This window comes from Engystomops pustulosus, chromosome 8, assembly GCF_040894005.1.
Source record: "Engystomops pustulosus chromosome 8, aEngPut4.maternal, whole genome shotgun sequence".
Taxonomy (NCBI): Eukaryota; Metazoa; Chordata; class Amphibia; order Anura; family Leptodactylidae; genus Engystomops; species Engystomops pustulosus.
The window spans coordinates 6,659,550-6,669,427 of record NC_092418.1 but is presented as its reverse complement, the minus strand read 5'-3'; positions in this window follow the sequence as shown (position 1 = coordinate 6,669,427).

The following is a 9,878-nucleotide window of genomic DNA, read 5'->3' as shown; positions in this document are numbered from 1 at the left end:
CTGCAGCCACTGATAGCGGGGTCTCACTACAGCCGCCACTAGGGGGGACACTCTGCAGCCACTGATAGCGGGGTCTCACTACAGCCGCCACTAGGGGGGACACTCTGCAGCCACTGATAGCGGGGTCTCACTACAGCCACCACTAGGGGGGACACTCTGCAGCCACTGATAGCGGGGTCTCACTACAGCCGCCACTAGGGGGGACACTCTGCAGCCACTGATAGCGGGGTCTTACTACAGCCGCCACTAGGGGGGACACTCTGCAGCCACTGATAGCGGGGTCTTACTACAGCCGCCACTAGGGGGGACACTCTGCAGCCACTAGGGGGGACACCCTGCAGCCACTAGGGGGGACACTCTGCAGCCACTGATAGCGGGGTCTTACTACAGCCGCCACTAGGGGTGACACTCTGCAGCCACTGATAGCGGGGTCTCACTACAGCCGCCACTAGGGGGGACACTCTGCAGCCACTAGGGGGACACTCTGCAGCCACTAGGGGGGACGCCCTGCAGCCACTAGGGGGGACACTCTGCAGCCACTGATAGCGGGGTCTTACTACAGCCGCCACTAGGGGTGACACTCTGCAGCCACTGATAGCGGGGTCTTACTACAGCCGCCACTAGGGGGGACACTCTGCAGCCACTAGGGGGACACTCTGCAGCCACTAGGGGGGACGCCCTGCAGCCACTAGGGGGGACACTCTGCAGCCACTGATAGCGGGGTCTTACTACAGCCACCACTAGGGGGGACACTCTGCAGCCACTGATAGCGGGGTCTTACTACAGCCGCCACTAGGGGGGACACTCTGCAGCCACTAGGGGGGACGCCCTGCAGCCACTAGGGGGGACGCTCTGCAGCCACTGATAGCGGGGTCTTACTACAGCCGCCACTAGGGGAGCTCCCTACGGCCACGGCTGGGGTATCAGCAATCAGATATATGTCCTCATGAAAGGAAGACATCCTGAGATCCCTGCTGTTTTTTGCCCAGTTTCTTCTCCCCCGTCATTAGCCACTTACATAAATGCAGCAGCGCCCCCATCTGTGCTACGGCTGAAATGCTATTGACACATTGCTGATAACAGGGAGTAATAGTGCATCTTCAAGGGAGCAACAAATTCAGGTTCATGACCCCTGGGGTCTCCAGGAAGAAGTGAAGGAACACAGGGCCCAGTGTGTCCGGGGGCCGGGAGCGGCTGTGGAGCTTTCACTCATGACAATGGCCTCTGTGTTCTTTGGCTCCATAACAAAGCAAAGCGACACTAAATCCACAGGAGCGGGAAACCGGATCTGGACGCTTGTATTTGATAATAATACCCTGGTCCTCCGCCTTAGTATAAGAGCCCTGTACACAGCGCTCCAGCAGCCACGTATATAACACCAGCCACGTATATAACACCAGCCACGTATATATCACCAGCCACGTATATAACACCCGCCACGTATATATCACCAGCCACGTATATAGCACCACCAGCCACGTATATAACACCAGCCACGTATATATATCAGATACACAATGTCCCCTGAGCTGGTGTAAGAGGAGGATGCGAGAGCTGCAGTACAGACTGGCCCCAGGTGTGATGCTCGACAGCGAGGGATCTGATCTATATTTCTATGTAGGTTTCTGTGTAGTTCTGGATCCGTAGTCGCCCTCTGACACCCATTGTCATGTTGCAGACGAAAATAACTTGTATACAACTGTGGGGCATCAGATGTTGTGACACTGGTTTGTCCCGGCTGTTGTTGCGGCACCTGCTGATGCATGTTCTTGGGGGCCCCTCCCGTGTCGTTGTAGTAGCATCACCCTTATCCACGTCACTTTTCCATGACTTTTCCATGTAATTGCTACAGTCAGAGTTCTGGGGCCAGAAACCGCCACGCCTGGATTACACAACTCCCGAGCGGATTCCTGAGCCGTGAGAACGGCTGACGAGAAGGTGACTCGGGACATCACCATCTCCCAGCGCTACCATGACCTCCGCATCGGTGCAATCATCTGACATTTCAGATCTACTTGTCTGCTTGGTATTTGTGGTGACATAATCGCTGACACGTCACCCGGATCTCAGTATCACAATCCTTTCCCGTAAATACGAGGGATGTACATTAAAAATCTCCCCTGGACCTCTTCTATATATCACAGGACGCTGACACTGCACAGGTGTAATGATAGAAGTCTTCATTAGCCCCAAATCGCATAGAGAAGGGGCTGGGGTCTGTAGGGGGATTTACGGTGATGGTGCTGAAGGTGGCTAACAAGGTGAATGGCCCCTTCTTTAGGCGGTCCCTAAAAGGGACTGGATTGGGTGGGTTTATTGGGGCCTACCCCGTGGTTTTTATAAGGTAGGGGGGCACGTGGAGGGGCCTCTTTCCTTCTCCTCTAAGGACCGAGCGGCAAGAAGTCTGGTGCCCCCCTCCGTGCCTCCCCACCTACCCTCAGCATGTCATTGAGGCCCAGGTGCCAGGTCAGCATGCCGCCATACTTCATTGGAGCCTAGCGCATCTGCATCAGTCCCCCTTCTGCAGCAGCCTCCAGAGGCCTCTCCTCCTGTGCCGCCAGCCTACTCCAGCCGCCGGCCTACATCCCCGGCCACCGGCCTACTCCAGCCGCCGGCCTACATCCCCGGCCGCCGGCCTACAACGCTGGCCTACATCCCCGGCCGCTGGCCTACATCCCAGGCAGCTGGCCTACATCCCCGGCCACCGGCCTACAACGCTGGCCTACATCCCCGGCCGCCGGCCTACAACGCTGGCCTACATCCCCGGCCGCTGGCCTACATCCCAGCCGCTGGCTTACAACCCCGGCCTGCATCCGGCCTACTCCAGCCACAGGCCTACATCCCCGGCCGCCGGGCGGCACCTCCAGCCTCCAGCCTGCTTCCTCTGTCTCCTCCCCAGTCTCAGTGCCGGGATGCAGAAGAAGGGGCCCTGCTGTGTTGCTGACGCTCCCCTTGATAAGTAGCACAGCGCCCCCGCCGATACTGGCTCTGAGCTCTCCAGGCCACTGCCATAGAAGACACCACTGCTATCGCTACAACCACTACGATCGCTACGTTCCTCATCACCTGGTTCAAGTGGCCGCAATGCGGCACGCTTTCACGCATCCAGGATGTGCATTGACATTAGGAATCCTTCCAATATCAACCCAAGCGTTCCAGAGATCTTCAAGCCATCGATTTCGCAAAGCGTCTAACAGAAGTGCGTTGCAAGCAGTCACTCAGCAGACGACTACCCACAACCAGCGACCATCATCATCAGCCTCTCAGAAGACAACCACCCACAACCAGCGACCATCATCATCAGCCTCTCAGAAGACAACCACCCACAACCAGCGACCATCATCATCAGCCTCTCAGAAGACGTCCACCCACAACCAGTAACCATCATCATCAGCCTCTCAGAAGACGACCACCCGCAACCAGTGACCATCATCATCAGCCTTTCAGAAGACGACCACCCACAACCAGCGACCATCATCATCAGCCTCTCAGAAGACGTCCACCCACAACCAGTAACCATCATCATCAGCCTCTCAGAAGACGACCACCCACAACCAGCGACCATCATCAACAGCCTCTCAGAAGACGACCACCCACAACCAGTAACCATCATCATCAGTCTCTCAGAAGACGACCACCGGCAACCAGTGACCATCATCATCAGCCTCTCAGAAGACGACCACCCACAACCAGTAACCATCATCATCAGCCTCTCAGAAGACGACCACCCGCAACCAGCGACCATCATCAACAGCCTCTCAGAAGACGACCACCCACAACCAGTAACCATCATCATCAGTCTCTCAGAAGACGACCACCCACAACCAGCGACCATCATCATCAGCCTCTCAGAAGACGACCACCCACAACCAGCGACCATCATCAACAGCCTCTCAGAAGACGACCACCCACAACCAGTAACCATCATCATCAGTCTCTCAGAAGACGACCACCCGCAACCAGTGACCATCATCAACAGCCTCTCAGAAGACGACCACCCGCAACCAGCGACCATCATCATCAGCCTCTCAGAAGACGACCACCCACAACCAGTGACCATCATCGACAGCCTCTCAGAAGAGGCTGACGCGACCAGAAACCATCACCTACAGCCTTTCATCAGTCACCCGTACACAGCCGACTCAAAGTTTCTATACACTCAACAATCTGCTGCAGGTGTTTGCAGGTCTGGGTTACATCATAACTCCAAAGTCTCCAGCCACCCATCCTATTTGGCTAGTTAGACACAACCATCAGCGCTTTAAGCTCCGAGGGGGGTGGGGGTGGGGGGGGCTTGTCCACTTAAATGCAATACGACTTAAAATTAATTGCCGCCTCCCACTCAACCTTGGTATAGGGGGGCATCCTAGGCGACTGCTGCCAATTTTAGATGTAATATCTTAGTCCCACTTTTGCAAGATCCTTCGTTGGCGGTAGTGAAAGTTCAGTAGGAGGTTGTTCTTAGGTAGAATGTCTGCCTCCCCCACCCCTTTTTGTTGGAACCCCCTCATTTCTTGTAATCCCTAGTAAAGTGCCTGGTAAGTTTAGACTTATCTATCACCTCTCATTCCTATGAGGATCATCAGTTAACGACGTTATATCAAAGGAAGATGCAACTATTTCTTATATTTCCTTGACAGGCGGGTCCAGGAGCCTTACGGGCAAGATCCAATGTAGAGTCCAATTTTAGGTTGCTTCCAGCACATCCCACCTGCTCCCGTCTGTAAGGTTGCTCCCTTTAGCGATGCTACTATTATGATATGTGCCCGTAAGTTAAAAAAAAAAGCCACTCTGCGTCAGTTCCAGGTCCTCCTGGTCCTTTGAAATCAACTCCGCGGCGCGCTTTCTCATGCGATTTATTTCTAGCCAATAAAAAAAGCACACCGAATTTAACCTAACTATTCCCATAAGTGATAGCTCCTGAACTTTGGGGACCCCTCCTGGCTAATTGTAAGATCCGATTGGTCAGACAAAATCTCGGTGGTTCAGGCCCTCAATAGCCCTTCTTCCCCCTCTTATCCGGTGCTGCTTCGACACTTGGTGCCGTGCTACCTGCAATCCGAAGAGAGCAAGACATGTTTATGACTCTGCGAACGACATGGCCAATGCCCTGTCTCCTTCCCAGTTCCAGATATTCTCTGTTAGCGGACGAGATGGGGATGGCATGCCCGCAGTACTTATGGAATCTGATTGGGAATATCTAGAGCACCTGAAGAATAATCGGAGTACAGGTGGTGGGAATACGCCGCAGCCTGGAACTAATGGTAAATTTTCTCTGTCAATACCAAAACCGTGGAGCTGTCTCTCATCTTTAATTATACCCTAGATTGGCTATTCTCTAATATAAGGCAAGGCTTTTTCTTATCACAGGGCAAAAAGCTAGCGTAGCAGGACTAGCCTTTAAATTGAATCGGCATCACCGTCCAGACGTTACCAAAAATAATTTTCTAGTAAGACGGTTGGGAACTCTTGCACCTGTCTTCCTTTCAGATGTCACAGCATTGGCGGACATGACGTCTGACGCCATTCAGAAAGGTTTTTTCTCAGAAGAAGAGAAGGGCCCGTATGGGCGTGGTTTTTGCTCCTACTATTTTGCATTTTATTCTATTTGTTATTTAATTAATTAATTGTTTATCTACAAATAAATGCTGTAACCCCTCCCATACCCACACCAAGAAACACGGTGTGGTGTCCATTGATGGGTGGTTTTGTTGTGCAGGGACTTAAAAATGACGGGGAAAAGAGGCTTAATATTCTGGGCTTAGTTTAAAGGTCCCTGCAGTCCTATAGGTTACGTGCCAATTTGCAACTCAGAAGTGATAATGGTCTTGATTTTGCAGGTGCTGAAGTGGAGTGAGGTCCGATAATGGACCCAGTGGAATACAGAGCAGTAGGCCCCACACCAACGGAGACGTTCCATGAGATGATAGAGATTTAGGGTGATGATTCCCCATCATATTATGTAGACAAGAACTGGCATCATCAAATCAAATATGGTTGGAAGCTCCAGTGTGACTCCGCTCTGCTATTGATGAACACACCATCCAGGAAGTGGGGATTGCCATTTTGGAAAAACAACGGGTAACCATTCACCACTAAGAACAGAATGTCAAGATTAGTGTGGGGTCCATCAAAAAAATCACCCAAGACCTTCTTGACATGCATAAGTTGGGTTCCACGGCTGCTCAAACTTTTCCAGAAGCAGGAACAAGTGGAAACTCTCAGGCTCTATTGGGGATGTGCCATGGAAACCAGGGACAATGGTCACACAGGACGAAAGCTTGGTCCATCTCTACGATCCTGAGACAGTCCAGTCGATGCAATGGAAATGTCGCAGGTGCTCCCGTGATCCATGTCACGGATCACGGCACCCACCGGCCCTCACTTACTTTCCCACGAGCCTGATCCGCTCTGGACTAAGCTGTGCGCGGTCCCTGCTCCCTAGGGCGTGCACGCCATCACTCGAGAATTTAAAGGGCCAGTGCACCGCTGATTGGCGCTGGTCACTTCCGTGTTTCCATAAATTCCGGCGGCTCCCATCATTCTCTGCCGGATCTTTGAGCCAACAGCCTTAGAGAAAGCTCCCCTGCGTCATTCCTGTGTTTCTGTTCTCCAGCGTTACTGTTCCGTGTTCCTGCTCTCGTGTTCCCGCTGTGTGTTCTAGTGTTCCTTCCTGCGTTGCTCTCCCACTGTCACCCCGGGCTTGGACTGTGTTCTGCACCACTACCTTGGCTGCCATCACGGGCTAGTTGCACCTGTGGAATGACCTGGTGGCACCCTGCCGCAGCAAGACCATCCCGCTTTGCAGCGGGTTCTGGTGAAGACCAGATGCAACTCAGACTCCGGTCACAGGTGTCGGCAAGTACCATCTCCTGTGGTGGTCCAGAGGGTCCACAAATACAGAACCCTGACAGGAAACATCGCAAGTCACCCCCTCCAAAGAAGGCATGTGTCCAACCCTCGCTGGGCAGGGTCATGCTCACAGTATTTTGGGAGCAGCCATGAGTATTATTGATAGCTTTGCTTGTGAAGGACCATGGTCACTGGGGCGTAGTCTACGTCACTGCTGCGAGAGACCAACAATACCAAGAGACATGCACCAGTTCACACCTAACATGTTGCCCTTATTGTAGCATGTTCCAGCGACATTTTACCACATCCTGCTTATTCCTCCGACCTTGCACCATCAAACTTCCACCTCTCTGCAACAATTAAGTTATTTTTGAAGGGAAGGCATTTCCCAGATGATGAGCCGCCTGTCGACTTCTACAAGTGAGGGGTTTACAGTGGCTTAAAAAGATGGGAAAACCGCGTGTCCCTATGAAGCACCTACCGTATGTAGAGAACTAACAACTGCACCATTCCGACTGCTAAGCCCGATGGATCTGGTGCTTCCAAACCCATTGAATGTGGCAGTACAATGGACTCCAAGAATCATATCTTGGTTTCTTGAAGCTGACGGACTCCCATATTCCTGACATTTACCCTCTATCATGTTGCTGACCGACTTTTCTTCTAATACGATCTTCACTTCTCTTAAAGGGAACCTGTCATCAGGATTTCACATTTTCAGCTCATGACTGGCTCCCGTACCCTTTATATAATACTAAATGCGCCTTACAGGGAGTCACTAAGATCCTGCACCCGATATCCTGCATGTGTCGCTTCCCTGCTCAGGTCCCTGGAGTTCACCTTCTTCTTCCTGGTGCATGTAAGTGCATTGTCCGTGTATAATGCGCTGTGCGGGGAGTCACTAAGATCCTGCGCCCGATATCCTGCATGTGTCGCTTCCCCGCTCAGGTCCCCGGAGTTCACCTTCTTCTTCCTGGTGCATGTAAGTGTATTGTCCATGTATAATGCGCTGTGCGGGGAGTCACTAAGATCCTGCACCCGATATCCTGCATGTGTCACTTCCCCGCTCAGGTCCCCGGAGTTCACCTTCTTCTTCCTGGTGCATGTAAGTGTATTGTCCGTATATAATGCTCTGTGCGGGGAGTCACTAAGATCCTGCACCCGATATCCTGCATGTGTCGCTTCCCCGCTCAGGTCCCCGGAGTTCACCTTCTTCTTCCTGGTGCATGTAAGTGCATTGTCTGTGTATAATGCGCTGTGCGGGGAGTCACTAAGATCGTGCGTCCGATATCCTGCATGTGTCGCTTCCCCGCTCAGGTCCCCGGAGTTCACCTTCTTCCTGGTGCATGTAAGTGCATTGTCCGTGTATAATGCGCTGTGTGGGGAGTCACTAAGATCATGCCCCCGATATCCTGCATGTGTTGCTTCCCCGCTCAGGTCCCTGGAGTTCACCTTCTTCTTCCTGGTGCATGTAAGTGCATTGTCCGTGTATAATATGCTGTGCGGGGAGTCACTAAGATCCTGCGCCCGATATCCTGTATGTGTCGCTTCCCCGCTCAGGTCCCCGGAGTTCACCTTCTTCTTCCTGGTGCATGTAAGTGCATTGTCCGTGTATAATGCGCTGTGCGGGGAGTCACTAAGATCCTGTACCCGATATCCTGCATGTGTCGCTTCCCCGCTCAGGTCCCGGAGTTCACCTTCTTCTTCCTGGTGCATGTAAGTGCATTGTCCATGTATAATGCGCTGTGCGGGGAGTCACTAAGATCCTGCGCCCGATATCCTGCATGTGTCGCTTCCCCACTCAGGTCCCCGGAGTTCACCTTCTTCTTCCTGGTGCATGTAAGTGCATTGTCCGTGTATAATGCGCTGTGCGGGGAGTCACTAAGATCCTGCGCCTGATATCCTGCATATGTCGCTTCCCCGCTCAGGTCCCAGGAGTTCACCTTCTTCTTCCTGTGCATGTAAGTGCATTGTCCGTGTATAATGCGCTGTGCGGGGAGTCACTAAGATCCTGCACCCGATATCCTGCATGTGTCGCTTCCCCGCTCAGGTCCCTGGAGTTCACCTTCTTCTTCCTGGTGCATGTAAGTGCATTGTCCGTGTATAATGTGCTGTGCGGGGAGTCACTAAGATCCTGCATCCGATATCCTGCATGTGTCGCTTCCCCGCTCAGGTCCCTGGAGTTCACCTTCTTCTTCCTGGTGCATGTAAGTGCATTGTCCGTGTATAATGTGCTGTGCGGGGAGTCACTAAGATCCTGCCCCCGATATCCTGCATGTGTCACTTCCCCGCTCAGGTCCCTGGAGTTCACCTTCTTCTTCCTGGTGCATGTAAGTGCATTGTCCGTGTATAATGTGCTGTGCAGGGAGTCACTAAGATCCTGCCCCCGATATCCTGCATGTGTCACTTCCCCGCTCAGGTCCCCGGAGTTCACCTTCTTCCAGGTGCATGTAAGTGCATTGTCCGTGTATAATGCGATGTGCGGGGAGTCACTAAGATCCTGCGCCTGATATCCTGCATGTGTCGCTTCCCCGCTCAGGTCCCAGGAGTTCACCTTCTTCTTCCTGTGCATGTAAGTGCATTGTCTGTGTATAATGCGCTGTGCGGGGAGTCACTAAGATCCTGCATCCGATATCCTGCATGTGTCGCTTCCCCGCTCAGGTCCCTGGAGTTCACCTTCTTCTTCCTGGTGCATGTAAGTGCATTGTCCGTGTATAATGCGCTGTGCGGGGAGTCACTAAGATCGTGCACCCGATATCCTGCATGTGTCACTTCCCCGCTCAGGTCCCTGGAGTTCACCTTCTTCTTCCTGGTGCATGTAAGTGCATTGTCCGTGTATAATGCGCTGTGCGGGGGTCACTAAGATCCTGCACCCGATATCCTGCATGTGTCACTTCCCCGCTCAGGTCCCCGGAGTTCACCTTCTTCTTCCTGGTGCATGTAAGTGCATTGTCCGTGTATAATGTGCTGTGCAGGGAGTCACTAAGATCCTGCCCCCGATATCCTGCATGTGTCACTTCCCCGCT